Below are 22912 nucleotides of genomic sequence, written 5' to 3'. Positions count from 1 at the left end.
AACACCCCCCCACACACACCCGCCCACCTACACTCCCCCCCACACACCCGTCAACCTACACTCCCCCACACATACCTACACTCCCCCACACACACCCGCCCACCTACATACCCCCACACACACCCGCCCACCTACATACCCCCACACACACCCGCCCACCTACATACCCCCACACTCACCCGCCCACCTACACACTCCCACACACACCCACCTACACTCCCCCACACCCACCCACCAACACCCCCCCACACACACCCGCCCACCTACACTCCCCCCCACACACCCGCCAACCTACACTCCCACACACACACACCTACACTCCCCCACACACACCCGCCCACCTACATACCCCCACACACACCCGCCCACCTACATACCCCCACAGACACCCGCCCACCTACATACCCCCACAGACACCCGCCCACCTACACACCCCCACACACCCACCTACACTCCCCCACACACCTACACTCCTCCATACACACCCACCTACCTACACTGCCCCACACACACCCACCTACCTACACTGCCCCACACACACCCACACTCCCACACACACCAACCTACACACCCATCTACCTTCACTCCCTCCCCCCACACTTACACTCCCCCCCACACACCTACACTCCCCCACACACACACACACACCTACACTCCCCCACACACCTACCTACACTCCCCCACACACACCTACCTACACTCCCCCACACACACCCACCTACCTACACTGCCCCACACACACCCACACTCCCACACACACCAACCTACACACACCCACCTACCTTCACTCCCTCCCCCCACACTTACACTCCCCCCCACACACCTACACTCCCACACACCTACACTCCCACACACACACACACACACACACACCTACACTCCCCCACACACACCTACACTCCCCCACACACACCTACACTCCCCCACACACACCTACCCTCCCCCCACACACACCCGCCAACCTATACTCCCCCACACACACATAAGAACATAAGAACATAAGAACGAAGGAACACTGCAGAAGGCCTACTGGCCCATGCGAGGCAGGTCCAAGTCTCCTACCGGCTTAAGCCAATGCACCCAACCTAGTCAGGTCAGGTCACATTGACTTAAGGGAGGAACACGGCAACCGACCTGTTAGCACAAGCTATCAGGTCTAACTCACACCCACCCACATCTACTCATGTATTTATCCAACCTATTTTTAAAGCTACACAACGTTCTGGCCTCTATAACGGTACTTGGGAGTTTGTTCCACTCATCCACAACTCTATTACCAAACCAGTACTTTCCTATATCCTTCCTGAATCTGAATTTTTCCAACTTAAAACCATTGCTGCGAGTCCTGTCTAGGCTAGATATTTTCAGCACACTATTTACATCCCCTTTATTTATTCCTGTCTTCCATTTATACACCTCAATCATATCCCCCCTAATTCTACGTCTTTCTAGAGAGTGCAGTTTCAGGGCCCTTAGTCTATCCTCATAGGGAAGGTTTCTGATACATGGGATCATCTTTGTCATCCTCCTTTGTACATTTTCCAGAGAATTTATATCCATTCTGTAATACGGTGACCAAAACTGTGCAGCATAATCTAAATGAGGCCTAACCAAGGATGTATAGAGTTGAAGAACAACCTGAGGACTCCTATTATTTATGCTTCTTGATATGAAGCCAAGGATTCTATTAGCTTTATTGCGAACACTTATGCACTGTTGTCTTGGTTTCAGATTACTGCTAACCAGAACTCCTAAATCTTTTTCGCAATCCGTAATATTAAGATCTACATTATTTAGTTTATATGTGGCATGGTTATTGTCCTGTCCAACATTTAGAACTTTGCATTTGTCTATATTAAACTGCATCTGCCACTTCTCCGACCACTGCATCAGTCTATTCAAATCTTCCTGGAGTGCTCGAATGTCCTCGTCAGAATGAATTCGACGGCCTATTTTGGTGTCATCGGCAAACTTGCCGATGTCGCTCTTTATGCCCTCATCTATGTCGTTTATGTAGATTGTGAACAGCAGGGGGCCCAACACTGACCCCTGTGGAACACCGCTCGTGACGCTTCCCCACTCTGATTTCTCCCCATTTATGCAAACTCTCTGCTGCCTATTTGTCAACCATGCCTCTATCCAGGAAAAAATTTCTCCTCCTATTCCATGTGCTTTAATTTTCCTCAATAGTCTCTGATGTGGGACCCTGTCAAAAGCCTTACTGAAGTCCATATACACAATATCATATTCATTACCATGATCTACCTCCTCAAATACCTTAGTGAAAAAAGTTAATAAATTCGTAAGGCAGGAACGCCCCTTTGTAAAACCATGCTGAGATTCGTTGATTAATTTATGCTTTTCAAGATGGCTACGAACTGCCTCGGCAATTATTGATTCCATAAATTTTCCCACTATGGAGGTTAGGCTTATTGGTCTATAGTTCGAAGCTAAGGACCTGTCACCTGTTTTGAAAATAGGTATCACATTTGCCATTTTCCACTTATCTGGCACCATGCCAGTTTGTAGTGATATGTTGAAAAGATTGGCCAAAGGTGTGCTAAGCTCCTCTTTACATTCCTTTAGAACCCTTGCATACAGTTCATCAGGGCCTGGGGATTTGTTAGGTTTTAATTTATCTATTTGCCTAAGGACCATGTCACTTGTGACCCTAATAGTGCACAGTTTATTATCGTCCTGTTCTACATAATTTATCATTACTGGAATATCGCTGGTATCCTCCTGTGTAAAAACTGAGAGGAAGTATGTGTTAAAAATTCTACACATTTCCTTATCACTGTCAGTGAGCTGACCCGAGGAACTTTTGAGTGGGCCTATCTTGTCCCTGATCTTACTTCTGTATACCTGAAAGAATCCTTTTGGGTTAGTCTTCGATTCTTTTGCAACTTTAACCTCATAATCTCTTTTTGCTTTTCTAATTCCCTTTTTTATTTCTCTCTTTAACTGAATATATCGATTTCTTAATTGCCCCTCTCCTCTTTTGATTTGCCTATATATGCCTCTCTTTTGACCAATCAGATATTTTAATCTATTGTTCATCCATTTAGGATCATTTTTGTTTGATCTGATTTCCCTATTTGGAACATAATTTGACTGAGCAGCTAGAACTATGCCCTGGAAAGCATCATATCGGCAACCATCACCACCTACCTGACCCTTAGTCAGGTCATTCCAGTTCAGCCCACCTAAGTAATTTTTCAGTCCTATGAAATCAGCCAAGCGAAAATCAGGGACGGAGACTTGATTGCCATTATTAGGGGAATTCCATGATATATTAAAACTGAGTGATTTGTGATCACTCTCCCCAAGCTCATCATTAACCTCAAGATTATTAATTAGTGTTTCCCTACTGGCAAGAACCAAGTCAAGGAGGTTATTTCCCCTAGTTGGCTCTGTCACAAACTGTTTTAAAAAACAATCCTGGATCGTATCAAGAAAGTCACCCGACTCTAAATTTCCTGTCAAATTGCTCCAGTCAATCTGTCTATAGTTGAAATCTCCCATTAGCACAACATTTTCGTATGTAGATGCCTTACGAATTTCGTCCCATAGAAGTTTACTGCACTCCCTATCAAGATTTGGGGCCCTGTAAATCACACCCAAAATTAGTTTTTCTCGGCCCTCGAGAAGCTGTAACCAAACAGATTCAGTGGCTGACGCTTCTAATTTAATATCTTGTCTAACACAACAATTTAAATTGTCTCTGACATACATCGCTACTCCACCACCTTTCCTGTTGACCCTGTCAGTGTGGAATAATTTATAGCCTTGTATGTGACATTCAGAGGGCATCTCTCTATCTTTCAGATTGAGCCAGGTCTCTGTTATAGCAATAATATCTATGTTTCCTGCACTTGCAATTAATCTTAGCTCATCTATCTTATTTCTAACACTCCTGCTATTAGTATAGTAAACCTTAAGGGAGCTAGTCCCTTGCTGCCCTCTGCTGTCCCCCTTTGTTTGCTGACCTGTTCTATTGTCTTTATTTATAACTTCATGCTGAATGCCTTTTATACATTTACTGTTTCCAACCCTAGTGTTGCAACCTGCTTGTTTCCCACACACACCCATACCTCTATCTTCCATCAGTTTAAAATCATAGGCATTTCACCAATGGCCTTCTCAATCGAGTCTGCAAGTGCTACCACCCCTGCCCCAGAGAGATGTACCCCATCCCTTGCATACATATCATGTTTGCCATAAAAGTTGTTCCAGTTGTCAATGAATGGGATTGCAAGTTCCTTGCAGTATCTGTCTAGCCAGCAATTTACACCAATTGCCCTAGACAACCATTCATTTCCTACTCCCCTTCTAGGCAAGATGCTACATATGATTGGGATCCCTCCCTTAGACTTAATGAAATCTATAGCTGACCTGTACTTATCTAACAGCTCTTCTCTCCTACCCTTCCCAATATCATTTCCACCAGCACTGAGACAGATAATGGGCTTGTTCCCATTACCTGACATGATATTATCCAGCCTGTTGACAATGTCCCCAACACCAGCTCCAGGGAAGCACACTCTATCTCTCATCTTCTTATTCCTATTACAAAAAGCACGGTCAATATATCTTACCTGAGAGTCACCAACCACAAGAATGCGCTTACCTTTATTAGCAGGGGCAGTAGTACCCTTACCTTCACTGGCCACTGAAGTACATTCATCCTGGAGAACAGAGAAGCGATTTCCTACCTTCAGATCTTCACTCTTAACTTTCCTTACTCTGATGCGCCTCCCATTACTGTGAACAACTCGCCACTTGTAGCAGGTGCTGGGCTGCACCTCACTGCTGGTAACCGTTGCTACCGCCCCAACTACAGCCTCCTCACAGCGAGAGACAGACTGCACCTCACTGCTAGAAGTCTCATTCCCCACAACTCCAGCCACCTCACACTCTCTCCCAGACCCATTGAGGTGGACCATCAGCCTCCTAATCTCCTCCTGGAGAAGCAAGACCTCCTCCTTCAACTCTCCAACCTCAGTTTTTAAAACACTGCAGAAGCAAGCCATGCTTTGTAACCGCCCACGCTAATCCCACACACCCACCCACCAACACTTCCCCACACACACCCACCTACACTCCCCCACACACCTACCTACACTCCCCCACACACACCCACCTACACTCCCCCACACACACCCACCTACACTACCCCCTACACACACACCCATCCACCGACACTCGCCCACACAAACCAACCCACCTACACTCCCCCACACACACCCACCAACACGCCCCCACACACACCCACGAACACTCCCCCACACACACCCGCCCACCAACACTCCCCCACACACCCGCCAACCAACACTCCCCCACACACACCCGCCAGCCAACACTCCTCCCCACATACACCCGCCAGCCAACACTCCTCCCCACATACACCCGCCAGCCAACACTCCTCCCCACACACACCCGCCAGCCAACACTCCTCCCCACACACACCCGCCAGCCAACACTCCTCCCCACACACACCCGCCAGCCAACACTCCTCCCCACACACACCCGCCAGCCAAGACTCCTCCCAACAGACACCCGCCAGCCAACACTCCTCCCCACACACACCCGCCAGCCATCACTCCTCCCCACACACACCCGCCAGCCATCACTCCTCCCCCCCACACACCCGCCAGCCAACACTCCTCCCCCCCACACACCCGCCAGCCAACACTCCTCCCCCCACACACCCGCCAGCCAACACTCCTCCCCACACACACCCGCCAACCAACACTCCCCCACACACACAACAACCAACACTCCCACACACACACCCGCCAACCAACACTCCCCTACACACACCCGCCAACCAACACTTCCCCACACACACCCGCCAACCAACACTCCCCCACACACACCCGCCAACCTACACTCCCCCACACACACCCGCCCACCTACACTCCCCCACACACACCCGCCCACCTACACTCCCCCACACACACCCGCCCGCCTACACTCCACCCACACCCACCCACCTACACTCCCCCACACACGCACCTACACTCCCCAACACACACATCTACACTCCCCCACACACCCACCCACCTACACTCTCCCACACACTCACCAACACTTTCCCACACACACCCACCTACACTCCCCCACACACACCCACCCACCTACACCCCCACACACACCTACCTACACTCCCCCACACACACCTACCTACATTCCCCCACACACACCTACCTACACTCCCCCCTACACACCCATCCACCGACACTCGCCCACACAAACCAACCCACCTACCCTCCCCCCCCCACACACACACCTACCAACACGCCCCCACACACACCCACCTACACTCCCCCACACACACCCGCCAACCAAAACTCCCCCCTCACACACCCGCCAACCAAAACTCCCCCCACACACACCCGCCAACCAACACTCCTCCACACACCCGCCAACCTACACTCCCCCACACACACCCGCCAACCAACACTCCTCCACACACCCGCCAACCTACACTCCCCCACACACACCCGCCAACCTACAATCCCCCACACACACCCGCCAACCTACAATCCCCCACACACACCCGCCAACCTACAATCCCCCACACACACCCGCCAACCTACAATCCCCCACACACACCCACCACTCCCCCACACACACCCGCCCACCTACACTCCACCCACACACACCTACACTCCCCCACACACGCACCTACACTCCCCAACACACTTACACTCCCCATCACACACATCTACACTCCCCCTCATACACCCACATACACGCCCCCACACACCCACCCACACACCTACCTACACTGCCCCACACACACCCTCCCACCTACCTACACTGCCCCACACACCCTCCCACCTATACTCCCCACACACACCCACCTACACTCCCTCCCCTCACACACCTACACTCCCACGCACCTACACTCCCACACACACACACACACACACACACACACACACACCTACCTACACTCCCTCCCACCCCCACACACATCTACACACACACACACACACACACACACACACACACACACACACACACTCCCACACACCTACACTCCCTCCTCCCCACACACACACACACCTACACTCCCCCCACACACACACACCTACACTCCCCCCACACACACACACCTACACTCCCCCCACACACACACACCTACACTCCCCCACACACACACTCCCCCCACACCCACCCACACTCCCACCTACACACACACACACACACACACACACACACACACACACACACACACACACACACACACACACACACACACACACACACACTTTTGGGAAACTGGTTCATCAATATTCACACATTTCCCTGATAAAATACACTTACCTAGTGGATTATCAGAGATTTCAATCCTTTTGGAAAGGTCTTTCCAAGTTGTGTTGTACCACTTAAGAACAAGTTATTCAAAATGACTTAAATACATTCGCAACATCAAAATTTAGATCTACCATTTATTCCACAGTTTAATCTCTCCATTATATGGTGGTTGACTTCAAGTTCTTATCTTCTTTTTGTTTCATCCAATTTATCACTTTTTTTTATAATTAGGTTTATTCAATGTTTTTCCCCTTCTTTTTTCAAATTATTTTTTTTAAATATCCTTCTCACTTTAACATCTCACCAACGACTCTCCAGAAAATCTCTTTCCGTATACACCATTTATTCTGTCAACACCTCCATGTTTGCAGTGTCTACCCGAGACCCACTAATTCCACTCTCAAACATCCTTTGTGTGAAATACTGCCATTTCACCTAGAGTCTGCCAATACAAATTAAAAGGATATAAATTTGCTCACATTTTTGTTCCAAATATTCCTTCAGTCATTCATTCTTTTACTCACAAAAATAATGCATATTTCATCTCACAGATATTTCTTTCATGATATTTAGTTTTCTTGCATATTTCGAACTATATAAATTTCCACCTTCGTCATTCCTTTTCCACGATTCCCTGTCCCTCCCACACTCCCTGTCCCTCCCACACTCCCTGTCCCTCCCACACTTCCTCTCTCACTCAATCTAAACAATGTAAATTATATTTCATCATTTTTCCAGTACTTAAAATTATTCTTTATAAAACCTTTCAAACACCAAAATATTACTATTTTCCCTGAATTTTTTTTCTACTTATATTGAGTCCATACTTCCCTCTAACTTTAATTACCCACTCTGCAAATTTTAGGAATATCCTAATCATTATCAACAACACAACTAGCATTTCATCTTAATCATAACTGTATAAATTCTATCATACATAATGAGTATATATTATAGAATACATACTCATTGAGCATGTATTTGTTCATTCTATTCAGAATGAACAAATATATTCTCCCAATAGGGAGAACACAAATGCACTCATCACATACCCATTCTGACCTAAACTGCCAAGCTCGTTCACCCATTACATCTCCGATCAGACCTGACAATGAACAATCGCCAAGACATTCTCATATATACCTGACTGAACAAACTCAATCGTCGCTTATGAGATGCACCAGTTGAACTGACCAGAAGAGTGCTTGAACAGCGTATGTCGCATCATTGTAGAAACCTTTCTCCCTCGGGAGCCAGAGACGGGTCATCGCAAGATTGAGACCCGTGCCAGGACTACGGTCTTGGCGAACATTATACATTCACATACTCAATCGTCAACACCTCCATTCAGACTCAAATAAGTAAATACTGGTTCCAGTCTCTCTCAGATTCAACACGTATATGATCGTTTATGCAGCATATGGGAATCTTTATTCAGGAAACGTTTCGCCACACAGTGGCTTCATCAGTCCAATACAAAGAGGAAGGCGTAAGGAGAGGAGGAGTATGAGGTAATCAGTCCCTCAGCCTGGAGTCTGTGTGTTCAGTCCATCAATCTTGTAGGATGTACAGCATAGGGTCGTAGACGTGGCTTATATAATGTAGTGAGGTGAGGTGAAGCAGGCGGAGGCGGGGTCATAGTGGTACCATCCACTAATCGAAGTAGGTCTTCGTCCAAAGGTTGAACAAGTGTTGAAGACTTCTTTGTAACAAGATCCCATGATGCTGTAGTGTCTGACAGTTGTGATGAATGGTTTGAAAAACCGTCTACGGCCCTATGCTGTACATTCTACAAGATTGATGGACTGAACACATCGACTCCAGGCTGAGGGACTGAGTACCTCATATTCCTCCTCTCCTTACGCCTTCCTCTTTGTATTGGACTGATGAAGCCACTGTGTGGCGAAACGTTTCCTGAATAAAGATTCCCAAATGCTGCATAAGTGTCTCAATCTTCAACTTGTCGGTTTTTCAAATCATTCATCACACGTATATGATCGACATTTTCACTACGCATCACAAATATGAAAATTACAACTCTACAATGCAATGCAATTTTATTTCTTTGCAAATGTTACTATGTGTGTGTGATTTACATTTTTATAAAATCTTAAGTACAAAGAAAGGCACTAACATGCCTGGGCATTTCTGGCAGACTAATACGAATGCTTACACACAACTTATAACTAGACAATGCATTAACGTAATGTGAACATATTCAGTGTTTTAATGGCTGCGAGGATTACAGATATTGATAGTATATTTTTTTCATATGTTAGTGACAATGAGAATGTGGATATACATAGTTTTCACATATTTAGCTGATGTTGGGATATGTTTGGTAAAGGTTTTTTTTTAACGGTAGTTTTGAAGATGCTGGCTGATACAGTGGTTGTGGAGATTTCCGGCAGAGTTCCAGATTTTTGGGGGGACCTTTTATGTACATTCATCTTTTAGAGTTTTAGCTGGACACGAGGTATATCAGATTTTTGTGCCTGGTATTATGTCTATGGGTGCTCTTGCAACTATCAAGAAAGTGCTGCAGGAGAGGATTAATAGAGAATTTAATTTTCTGGAAACGTAGGATGCACAACAGTAAGAGTGAATGCTTTGTATAGCGAGTAGATTTAGGTCTTTGAAGAGGTGGGGGGGGGGAGGTTGTCTGGCAATGGACTGGGTGATCATTCGTACTGCGGCCTTTTAAGTTATTATTTGCTCAAGGTGATTTGCTGTTATGGATAAGTCATTTAAAACTACATTAAGTACAATACTTGATATCGAGGTATACAGAGTACGTTACATTCTCATTCAGTCACAAATATCATTCACATGGTTACGCCAGAGATTCCCGAGGCAGAATAAGTTTTTATGTTCATTTCAGAAACTCAAAAATTACTTTGTTTCATTTTGGGAACACAAACACTTCGTGTTTCATTTCATAAACGGTAACTGCAACAAGTTCCATTTCATGCAAGTTTTATTTCGTATACCAGGATTACACATCACACTTCGTAAGAGAACCTAGCAATACACTATTGTTTTACGAGACTCTCACACTTCATGTCTCTCAAATACTTGATAACTCCAACACTGATCACTTTATTCCTCTCTGACATAATGTATTAAAACTGCACACCAGAGTGAAAATTTTTCAAGGTCACTTTACACCATTTTTTCCATTAAATTTATAAAAAAAAAATAGTTTTTTGTACAAAACCGGAGAAAGATTTTAATTTGATGTAAGGAATGATTTTAACTGAAGTACACGAAACATGAAAGTGCTTTTTGTGATCCCGAAATGAACAATGCAAATTCTTAGTCTGCCCAGGAAATCTCCTGAGTAACTGTGAGACAGCATTTGTGACTGAATGAGAATAATGTAATTGGTGTATCCTGATATTAAAGCTGTAAGTCTTTACATAGTTTTCTGTTGTAATTTTTCATTTGTGTGATGCAGTGTGAAATTGTCGATGTGCTTGTTGTTCGAATCTGAAAGAAAATGTAAAGAATATTTTAAAATGTTTGAATAGGTCTGAATGGGAATGTAATGAATAATGTATTTATCTGAGTCTGAATGGAAATATGTGGAGTTTGTTCGTTCTGGTGGGAATGAGAATGTTTGTTCATGATTATGTTTGTTCATTCAAGTCTGAAGACGTGATAGGAGAATGTTTGGTCGTTCAGGTCAAAATGAATTGGTAATTAGCAATTGTATTTTTCTGATCATGTGTAAACACAGATGTATTGGATAACTGTATTTACCGTCCTGGTCTGAATAGAAATGCATTTCTTCGTTTGAGACTGAATAAACATGTTTGAACTTGTGGAATATTATGTTTGCTGTGTTTATCAACAGATGTTTCTATAATTGGTAGTGTTCAACCTAACTTAATTGGAGGTCTGATGAACTTTATGAGAGAGATGAAATGTTATTCTAGGGAAAATAAAAACAATTTTGTTTTTGAAAGCTAAACTTAATTTTAAATTAATAGTTTTTTAAGTGGGGATGGAGGGAAAAGGACGAGTGAGAAGGACAGATGGAGTGTGAAAATGAAGTGAATAATGGAAATTTAAATATTTAGTCTAAAATTTGCAGAGCTGTGGTTCTTACGTCAGTTTGCTTGCGGCCAGCAGTAACAGCCTGGTTGATCAGACCCTGATCCACCACGAGATCTGGTCACAGACCGGGCAGCGGGGGCGTTGACCCCCGAAACCCACTCCAGGTATGGAATAAATACTTCTCATTAATATCTTTATGAAAAAATGTATTATTTTAAGAGTGCACTACGAAAGAAAATTATTAAAACATCTCTGGATTAGAAATTGGAGCAACTTTATTTCCTTCTAATATTTTATGGCAAACTGGAAGTGAAATGGCAGCATCATGCACGACGAGTGAAATTAATGGCGAGTAGCGACACTCCAGAGGTGATGACATGCGGTTTATAGGTAAAAAAAGAAAATATTTTGAGGACTGTCGTTGGTTGAAAGGTTTTAGTGAGAAAAATATTTCAGAAAGGATGAGACAATTTATGAATCATGACGGAAAAACATTAAATATACATAATTATATAAAACTGATAAACTGAATGGAACAAGATGTTAAGAAAACTTTAAGGAAATTACAAAACACTGGAGTGATTAAACTGAGGAATAAATGTTAATGTTGCGAAAACAGTTTTGAAAAGTAAACGTCAGTTTAATAAACTTTCTTCATAAGTAGTACAAAAGAACTTGAAAAGACCTTATGAGCAAATATTGATAAACTAAGTCTTCCAAAATGTGCGTAGTTACTAGTTGTATACTCGCCTAATTGTCCTCACCTAATTGTGTTGCAGGGATCAAGTCATAGCTCCTGTCTCCGCTTCTTCACTGGTCACTAATAGGTCTACCCTCCTTGATCCATGAGCTTTATCATACCTTGTTACAAAAAACGCGATTCTAAAAGTTTAGAGATCTCCAGTGAATACTAGAAAGGACTGCCCTTCTAGCATCCAGCCTGTTACTGGATTTTCGTAACAATTAATCAGCATCCTTGTCCAATTATCCATTAGAATTCAGTATGATTCAATAGTGCAGGATTACAACTGGTAGGCTACTAACTAGAGAAATTAAAATTTAATAAATTTATTAAGTTGTCTAGGCGTATATCAAATTAAATTAATAATAATCAAAATGATGATAATCACTTCTCTCGTGTACAGTAGTATTGTGCTGAAAGCACATATCACATTTATAATTCTTAAGTACCGTCTGGTACATTAACATTTAATAAGATATTACAAATATGTACAAGTTTGTGTGTATGTGTGTAAGTGCTCTAAGTAGTTCGCTATGTCTCACGACTCGACTAGACTTAAACAAGTGACTGGAAAGTCCTCAAATAAACTAACTTCTTGACCAACTGGCTATCAGAACAATCTGCTTGAACAATAAAAAGAATGCTAAGCCCAATAGCAATATAACAAGCAACTGCGACACAGAATCAGGAACAAGGAGATAATATAACGACACTAAGTAGGGACCATCTGCAGATCCACAAAAGTCACAAAACTCCCATACTACTGAATCTAAGTTCAGCATAAGAAAATCCCAGACTGTGATAATACACAGATACCAGTACACGTTAAGTCAGAAGCTACAGCTCAGGACCTGAGTTGTTTAGAGTGTCTATGCGACACACAACCTCAGTACAACGTCGAAAATCACTAAGTCTATACAATGTTCTGTGAACAGAGTCTCACAGAACTAACAATAATGAGACAAGAGACGATCTTCCAACAAGGGCCAATAAGGGAGATTTAGGCACTTGTATAAAATACATCCAACCACCAAGCGAGTCTAGACCAGACTGAATACTTCAGGCGAGATGAGGACACCCCCTCCCTCTATCACGTGATAGCTCCATGGACAGCTGCTGCTCAGTAACAAGGAGAAGCCGGCAGAGTAACGAGCAAAGAGCGATAATTACAGTAGTTAGACAATCAAGACTTGAACTTTGAGCACATAATGTGTGTGTTACATCCTACCTAACAAAAGGAAACTAAGTCAAATAATAATATAAAGCAATATATTTACGATTTAGCTATTACCGCAAATATAAGCAATATAAAATTATACGAAAAGGTAATATACATGTATTATACATAAATAATATAAATTGCAACCCATTCAGGGGTTGCAACATACCTCTTCATAAAGTTATGTATGTATCCTGCCTCCACTACATCACACTCCAGATTGTTCCACTTCCTGACAACTCTGAAGTACTTTCTAACATCCCTGTGACTCATATGAGTCTTCACCTTCCAGTTGTTGCTGTTACAACTCGGAACCATTTTGTCCTCCCTATCCACCTTATCAATTCCATAGTATTTTATGTTATGTTCCCCCTATTCCTCCTGTCCTCCAGTGTTGTCAGGTTGAATTCCCTTAACCTCTCCTCGTAGAACAAACCTCTCAGCTCTAGGACTAGTCTTGTTGCAAACATTTGCCGTTTCTCTAATTTCTTGACGTGTTTGACCAGGCGTGGGTTCCATACTGGTGGTGCATACTCCAATTTGGGTCTGACGTACACGGTATACAGTGTCGTGGATGACTCCTTACTTAGATGTCGAAACTATTCCCAAATTTGCCAGGCGCCCGTATGCAGTTATTTGGTTGATGTGCGCCTCGGATGTGCTCGGTATGATGCTTACCCAAAGATCCTTTTCACTTGAGCGAGTTTTGCAGCCTCTGACCTCTTAGGCTGTACTCCCTCTGTGGTCTCCTTTGTCCTTCAGCAAGCTTCATAACTTTGCATTTGCTGGGGTTAAACTCCGGGAGCCATTTATCGGACCAGGCTTGCAACCTGTCAAGATCTCCTTGTAAGCTTACTTGAACCTCGTCCACTTGTATTCTTCTTAGTTTCGCATCGTCTGCGAACAGGGACACCTCTGGTTATCCCTTCCGTCATGTCATTCACATATACAAGAACGAGCACCGGACTTAGGACTGACTTGTGGAACCCCATTCGACACAATGGACCCACTGACACTATCTCATATCAACACGTTGTTTCCTTCCTGTCAGGTATTCCCTGATCCTTTGCAGTGTGTCTGTCCGTCCGTTTGTTGAATTAGAGTCATCTAGAGAGAACATGAGTTTTCTCTCTTGATCGCTTCGCTCTTCTGCATTTAAGTAATTAAGTGTAGTGTTCTAAAAGTGTTTAGTGATTTAAAGTGTAATTATATTCCGTTCCAGGATAAAAGCTCATTAATTCACGTTGTAAATAAAGAATCTACATTTGATAATTCCCATCTGGGACCTGAAATCTCCAGTCTGTAGTAAATGGCTTAAAAAAATCTTGTAAGAGGTTTGTTGCTACTTAAGGTCTTATAAATTGAATACTAGCTATTTATTTTTATTAAAAACGAGTAACGAGTTTAATTCTTGATACGTTTTAACAATGTCTTTCACAGACTTCCCTCAGCAATTAACCTTCCAACAGGCTATTTCTAGGATTGTATAGGCCTCCACTGATCTTAAAATCGACTAACAAATAGTCATTAATGCCGAAATCATGACTACAAGGCGATATAAAGACTACTTTCAGGAAGTTAGAATCCTGACTATTAATTCTCCTTTGGGAGGACAAGATATTTGTATTTATGGATGAAAAATGAGTAAATATCCTCAGAAGAGGCGAAGACACACTTCCCAATAAAAGATTTGGAGTAGATGATTGTGACAGTAACTGCCTTCTCAAAGAAATTAAAAAAAAAAAAGTGTGGAATAAATTAGTTATTTCCTATTAGTGAATGAGGTCTTTTGGAATTTCGTAAATACATAAGCTGTTAACAAACAGCTGTAAGCTTCAAATATTCTTCGTAGTGTTTTCAGTTATATTATTCAGTAACTAAGTTTTTCCACTGAGGACGGAGTTACCATACTTGTGTAATACGAGAATTATCACATCTTGAAAAAATGGTAAACATTTTTAAAATATAGTAACATGGTAAAAATGGAAATATCCCTATTGACAGTAAATAGGCGAGAGAAAGTTTGTCTTGAAAATTAATTCGTATAAAACCTATATGTAAAAGCACTGAACAATACCGAATATATATGACAATCTCTTTAGATTTAACTTAAGAAATGGTTATAACTATTAACATAATTTTTAAAAGGGTTGAACCGGTAAGCCAGCGGAAGGCCTCTGTCAGATGACCAAAAGCTCCAACAGCGGGTCGTCATCTGACTACGACCCGAGTCAGGAAACACTCGTCCTGTTTTTTAAACATTATACCTACCAATCTAACCTAAGGTAACGCACGTAATTTTTTCTCACAGTTGACTGAATTATGATTCTCCCATGAAGAGGTCTTCAGTGGAGTCAGTTTTACAGGAGTTAATGAACTAGAATTGTCTTAAATAAAAAATTTAAGTTTTCATTTATTAGCATGCAATAAACAATACAATGAAACATTGTAAAAACCATCTTAAACAAATTTTCTTTTGAAAGAAATAACTCGAATTAAGGAAGTACAAACTACCATTGATTACCTGAACATTTTTCTGGTTAAAACAAAGTCTCCTTGTGTGTATATAACTGATTTCCATGTTTTCTTTGTGTTATAAATATAATACTTTCTCTTACCGATGATTACCTTTGTTGCTTCAAACTGTTTCCAGTGTAAAACAAAAAGTACTGTCGCAAAGCACCTTCTTCGCCAAGAAATTCTTCTACCTTAAAGTTATGAGGCATCACCTGTGTCACACTTACCAGATGTCTTGATGACCTGTGACATTCTTCCCTTTCATAAGTAACATACTTTTATTAATATGTGCTAAAGTGTTAGGCCGCTTACCTTTATTATCCCCTCCCTCCACAAGCAACCCACCCTTTTTCCACACTCCTTCCTTGTCTATCCTTCTTCCTCCCCAAATTTGCCAAACTTCTCGTTAAAGAATAACATCATACACTGTTTTGTGGTGATGTCTGGTTTACCGTGCAACGTTGACAGTTTTACCTTAAAAAAAAAAAAAGATTGATCAGGGAGGACCCTTCGATTCACTTCCAGAAAACGAACTTGGCTGAGCTGATGCAATTTATGCAACTTGTAGCCGTACATATTCGTCTGTATGTACGCAGTCTTTCCCTGTCCTGTCTAACGATTCGTGGCTCCTTCCAGCTTCCCTCCCTCTTTACATGTAATCGTGGCTTTCTGCCTTCTCTTTCCCTCGGGGCACCACTCGAATACTTTCACCTGTAACGTACGCTACCTCTATTATGCATAAATTGTGTGACAAGGAAAGCTTAACTGTAGCTTACACCGCACATTTACTCTACCACTTACACTGACACTCCACACTACATTAACACACTTGTGTTTCTTAACAGTCAGGTAGAGAGGTTTATTTCTTCTTTGTCCTTCTCTAGCTGTCAGAAGAAAATGATACTACTCGCCTAATGACCTCTTCATTGGTTACAAGATAGTTACATCAGAAGTGTGTATCTCCGAGTTTATTTTAATCCTTATTTTAAGGATTAACGTATTCTTATCTGGCCTTGAAAAGGTTGCGTGCTGGTTAATTAATGGCCTTAGTGTAGTTGATAGACTTCAACCAACCGAGAGGTATATGCTTTAATGTATATATAGCGAGAGTTTACCATTCTCGACTAGAACAATATACATTATTATTATTATAATCAAGGGGGAAGCGCTAAACCCGGAGGATTATACAGCGCCTGGGGGGGGGGGATGTGGAAGGCATTCAGGCTTAATTCGGGGAACTGGAGCACAGATCTAATTCCCTAAATCAAGAGCCCCTCACCAACATCAAGGAACCTTCCTTGAGGGGAGAACAATATACAAATATTCCTTTTAAAGGGATGAAAATATTTTTGACTAGCACTGACCAGGTAACAAGTGGCCTTAATGGCACCAGAGCCGTGTCGACAGACGTTAAACTATTTGGTTTTGTTGGGTTTCCCCAAAATTTAATCTTTCTACTTTATCAACCACTGTATTCCAATTTTAAATTATGTGCTAATCATAATGAAAGAATTAAGATAGCAGTACATAAAAGAAAGTTCTAATTTTAGCCTGAATAAAACATACTCACATTTTGGTGACTGTCGTGATGTTGGCGCCTGAGACGTGGAAAGTTCACCAGATTCTACAAATGCGCCGTAAACTAATATACGCGACAATTATCGGTCTTCTGCATGTAACGAAAGCTCGCAAGGAGGAACTAAAATCATCAGATTTACATGAAATGTTTGTCTCATATAGTATCCGTACACACTGGCATGTTTTTCATAAGCCTCTCTGCACTAAACGAACACTCCCTTATTTTTCGAATGACTGCCCTGACACACACCCCACCAGCCTTGCTCTAGAATGAGACGTTTCACAGTTAGCTCGTTAGGTTTCAAGTCAGTTGACAGCGCGTGGGGTAACGAAGCCTGCATGTCACCTGTACACTCACATTCAAGGATGATTTAATCCCTAAAAAAACTAATTATATATATACAGGATGGGGTCCACCTCTGGTGTAAATTGTGGGACCCATAGCCTCGGAGAAGTGGAAAAAAAGGCTTCAAGGAAAAATATTTGGATTTCTTCCTGAAGCCGTTTGAATATATATATATATATATATATATATATATATATATATATATATATATATATATATATATATATATATATATATATATATATATAAATATGTCGTGCCGAATATGTAAAACTGGCCAATTAGCAAGAACTCATTTAAAATTTTTTTATATTTTATTTATAACCAATACAGTATACATAAATATAAAAATAAAAGGAAACAGTATGGATCTCAATCCTGAAGGTTCGGCCATTGACATAAGAAAACCAAACACATAATAAACTAACACAAATGGATTGCACCTATATACTTGCAAGATATATCTGTATAACATACAATAATAACTAACGGCAATAACATAGCTGCAAATAAACACCGTAACAGGGTCATGAACTGACAAAAACATTCAATGACTCAAAACCTAACTTCCATATAAATTTTACATTTAACATGACATATGACGAAGACTCATACAATTGAAAATAATATATACAAGAAAATGTAACAGTTACTTCCAGCCTTCTCATTAATCAATAAACCAAAACCTAACATCATAATCCTACTAGAACATCTACATACTTATCCCTAACATTACAGCTTTACATTACCAAAATACAAATAAACATACAAAGAAAAGAGCATAGATCTCAAAACCGACTCATTACATTTACACTTAAACCCGTATACAACAATCTCAGACACAAAAGGAATGCGTCTAAAAAAATTACTTCATATAGTAAAGAACGATACCGTTGTATAATGCTATACAAAGTGCATTGAAATGACAATTGAAACAAAGTAACGAAAGGGAACATACGACAAGCATGTGTTAAATACATATAAACCTACACATCACATACACCACAGTACTATCTTTGTATAACACCTTTGAGGACAAAAGGAGAATCCAGACATACTTAGATCATGCCTTGTGTCACCTCAAACCATCAAACACACAAATACTGTGAGATGTACCCTCTCACACATTATACACACAATCATGTAGTGTAAACACCACTACTTACATATTAAATTCGATACCTTCTGAAAAACAATGTGAATAACATATCTTACACAACTACCCAGACCAAACTCACATCACAACAGAAGCTTATTTATTATATTACCAAACATACCACACACGCTAACATCTATCCACATTTCCATACTCAAAAAACTAGCCCGCCGCAACCCCTTACTTTACACTTAAATCTTTTAAATCCTTCAACCTGAATCTACGATAACCTTCAGTAAATGCTGTCTCCCATCTTCCCCCATAAAGATCCCTATTGCGGCACTTTGTTCTATACATCGTGGCCCCTAACACTCTTATCCTTTCCTCGACTCCCACCTCCCTCATTGCCCAAGATATATAAATAAAATCTGTGACCACATACGCAACCGCATTCACCACCTGCTGACTCCCCCCACCTATATCTAAACTTAACACCCGCAACACCTGTAATCCTTCCCCACCCACTAACCTAACTACTCTACTTAGCCAGACCCTCACATCTTCTAAACAAGTACAAAAGTACACAGCGTGAAATATGGTTTCCGGACATCCACACGCTTTGCACTCCCGACCTTCCCTTAATCTCCTATTAAATAACACAACCCCAGACGGCAAGATCCCATGTAAAAACCTAAACATAACCTCCCTGACACTTGATTTTACACGTAGTTGTTGAAGACATTTCCATACAGAACCCCATGCATACATAGGGTATGCCCCCTCAACTGCCGCCACCACAGACCCACCCCCCACCCTCTCAAGAACCTTCAATTTAAGCTGTTTCGGATCCCTTACCTTCAGTAAAACTCGCAACATAGCCTCCCCAAACATTAAATCCCTACCCCTCCACCACCGTTGCATATCCATGCGCAGTCTTTCAAGGCCTCCCCCCCCCACCCCCTCCCTCACAAACCCCCTTTTCAGAAACACACTCAACATACGCTTCTCAAGAGGTATAAGCCCCAGCCCCCCCTGGCTAACGGGAAGCGACACCACCCCTCTACTTAGCCAGTCACAACCCGATCCCCATATAAATCTGAATACCCGCAGTTGCAACCGTTGCACCTCACACCGTCGTAACGGATATATTGCCACCACGTGCCATAACTTGCTATACAACAGGACATTCGTGACTATAACCCTTTGATGCAACGATAATTGCTCTGCCCTCAAGCCTCCCAATCTTTTCAAAACTCCATCCACGGTGCGCCTCGAATTTGCCTCTTGTGCATCCCTATCATTCCGCATGTACACTATCCCACATATCAACAGCTGATCTACCACACGCCACCCACCCTCAACAGTCTCACCATTATGTACACTATCCCCTAGATCCAAATACTTGGACTTTACTACATTAATTTTCATCCCTGTAGCCTCACCAAAAACGTCTATCACCCTTTCTACCTTATGTAAATCCCTCACATCCCTCACCAAGACAGTCGTATCATCCACGTAACCCACTATACCCGCTTCCCCTTCACGTGCAACACCAACCCTCGCTCTCGCTATACTCCACCTAACTGCCCTATAAAAGGGTTCCTGAAGACATGCAAACAAAATTTGCGACAGAGGGCATCCCTGTCGCAAACCCCTTCCCATCTGAATGCTATCACCTAGTCGTCCATTAACCTGTATTCTCATAACTGCACCCAGATACAAAGTTTTTGCCCAAGAAACAATTTCCCTCCCGAAACCCAACCAACGCATAAAACTCCATAATGCATCCCTTTCTACGCTATCATAAGCAGCTCTCCAATCCAGAGCCAAAACACCCCCTCCCCCCTCCCCCCTATGCTCTATAAAACTCCTAATAGCTCCATGCCCTTCATACATTGATCTACCCGGTATGCCATATTGTCCTCTATCAATTACTTTACCTAAAACCTGTTTGATTCTGTTCCCTAATACCCTTGCAAATAACTTATAATCACCGCACATAAGCGATATTGCACGGTAATCTTCTACCGTGGTCTGTCCACCCTTTGGCACTAATACAACAACAGCAGTTCTTTGCTGCTCACCCATTGCCCCATCTTCCTTCATTACATTGAACAATCTCACTAAAAATCTCCTCAATACTTCCCAGTTCTTAACATAAAAATCATTAGGCAACCCGTCTACACCCGGTGCCTTACCTAAACTTGCACCTACTATAGCTCTCCAAATTTCCCCTTCTGTAATCTGTCCTTCCAAAGTCTCCCTATCTCTACCATCAAGCTCGCATTGCACATAACCACCCATTTCCCTTAAAGCATCATCTCGTATACCCACATGTTGTGCATATGACCTAAACCATGCATCAATATATCCACTCATACCTTCAGTCGACATCAATACCTGCCCTTCCCTATACCCTCCCATCCCCACTTGAACTGTTAATCCCATCATCTCCGTGGCTGCCCTCCTCTTCTGCTGTCCCCTTAACGCACACGCCGAAGGCCGATCCCCGTAGAGAACCTCCTCCAACCCTCCAGCCACACGTGCACCATCAAATCGATCATTATGCAAACCCTTAATACGTTGCTTTAAATCCTCTATTTCCTCCACAGGGTATCTCGCACCATCACCCACATAACAATTGCGTAACTGTCCTTCTAAATACCCCTGTAGCCCATATAAAAGTTGATTACTTTCCCTCCCAAGCCGAACATAGTAATCCCGAATACGTTTCTTAGCCACCACATCCCACCACCTAACCAAGTCTCTATCCCCAGGAGCCCCTGCTAACAAACCCTCCCAAAAACACTCAAAAGATTTCCTATTCTCCTCCCCTTTTAACAATTTAACATTCAATTTCCAATAACTACAACCCCTCTTAGGTAAACCCTCCCACCCTGCGTCCACAAGAACTCCTCTATGATCAGAAAACACCACATCTAAAACACGCACACTATTAACTACGATGGTGCGTGACACGTACACTCTATCAAGTCGCGCCGCATATCCACGACGTACAAAAGTATGCTCAACCTCTCCCCCCCCCACCACGTCCTTTAATCCCACCCCTGACATTAAATCTCCCAATACCCCTGAAAAGTACCCACTTCCCCGAGGTTCTACATCCTTACGCCGGATCACGCAATTCCAATCCCCGCCTACAATAGCTACTTCAGGGAGTGACCTCAAATAATAAATTAACACCTCTTTCACAAAGGTTGCTTTTACACGCCCATCATTCTCAGCTGGACCATACACACACACAAAAGCCACCTTCACCCGTCCCCATAGCCCTTCCACCCTTATTATCCTCCCCTCCCCCCCTTCACTACGTCTCACAACAAACGGGCTAGTCTCCCTGATCATGATGGCAACGCCACCTTTCAACCGAATTGCATTCTCCATGTACACATTATATCCTTCTATCCGCAATTCACTACCACATTTATTATTGTGTTCCTGTATGAACACAACGTCCACATTATTACGCACCAATAAATCACGTAACCATGCACACTTTCGTACAGTTCGTAAACCATTAATGTTTATTGTGAGGCACTTAAAATCGACAATGATGGTTTTCCTTTCGACACTGAATGTTTTTCACTAGATTTTTTGTTTCCAATTTTCCCTTCCCCTCCTTTTGAAGCACTCCTAATCATCCCCTGTGCTTTGGGTACACAGGACCCTTTCTGTGCCACATCCGCCCATGATTTCTTCCCTGATCTTTGGGCTGGCGTTAACACATCATCAGAATCTGAAAGTGTAACAGAGCGCTTTCGTGTTACACTTTCTACCTGCATTTCGTCGTCCACAGTGCAATCCTGGTGAATTTCCACCTCCACCGTTTGTTTCAGCAAGGCGTCAGTGGCGTCCACTACCAGCTGCACGTCGTGATCCACGTCCGCCGTCGCAGCCTGTCCCAAGTCTAGGGATGGTGCCGTCGCAGGACTCATGCTGTCCTCCGTAAATAATTCGTCTAACACAGAGACAATGGATGTCTCCACATCATTGGCCTGCTCTTCTCGC

General features: G+C 42.7%; 1 long non-coding RNA gene across 2 annotated transcripts in view; it reads right to left on the bottom strand.

Annotated features, from left to right (window-relative positions):
* LOC128691421 (uncharacterized) overlaps window positions 1-17695 on the bottom strand; it is a 175827-nt gene extending 158132 nt beyond the window's left edge. For both annotated transcript variants that reach the window (XR_008407426.2, XR_008407427.2), the window contains exon 1: window positions 17434-17695. This is a non-coding gene — a long non-coding RNA (uncharacterized lncRNA). The remainder of the gene's footprint in view (window positions 1-17433) is intronic.
* Window positions 17696-22912: the final 5217 nt, after the last annotated feature.

Source organism: Cherax quadricarinatus, chromosome 36, assembly GCF_038502225.1.
Source record: "Cherax quadricarinatus isolate ZL_2023a chromosome 36, ASM3850222v1, whole genome shotgun sequence".
NCBI lineage: Eukaryota > Metazoa > Arthropoda > Malacostraca > Decapoda > Parastacidae > Cherax > Cherax quadricarinatus.
Note: the sequence above shows the minus strand (reverse complement) of the source record. Positions and strands in the feature narration are given on the sequence as shown.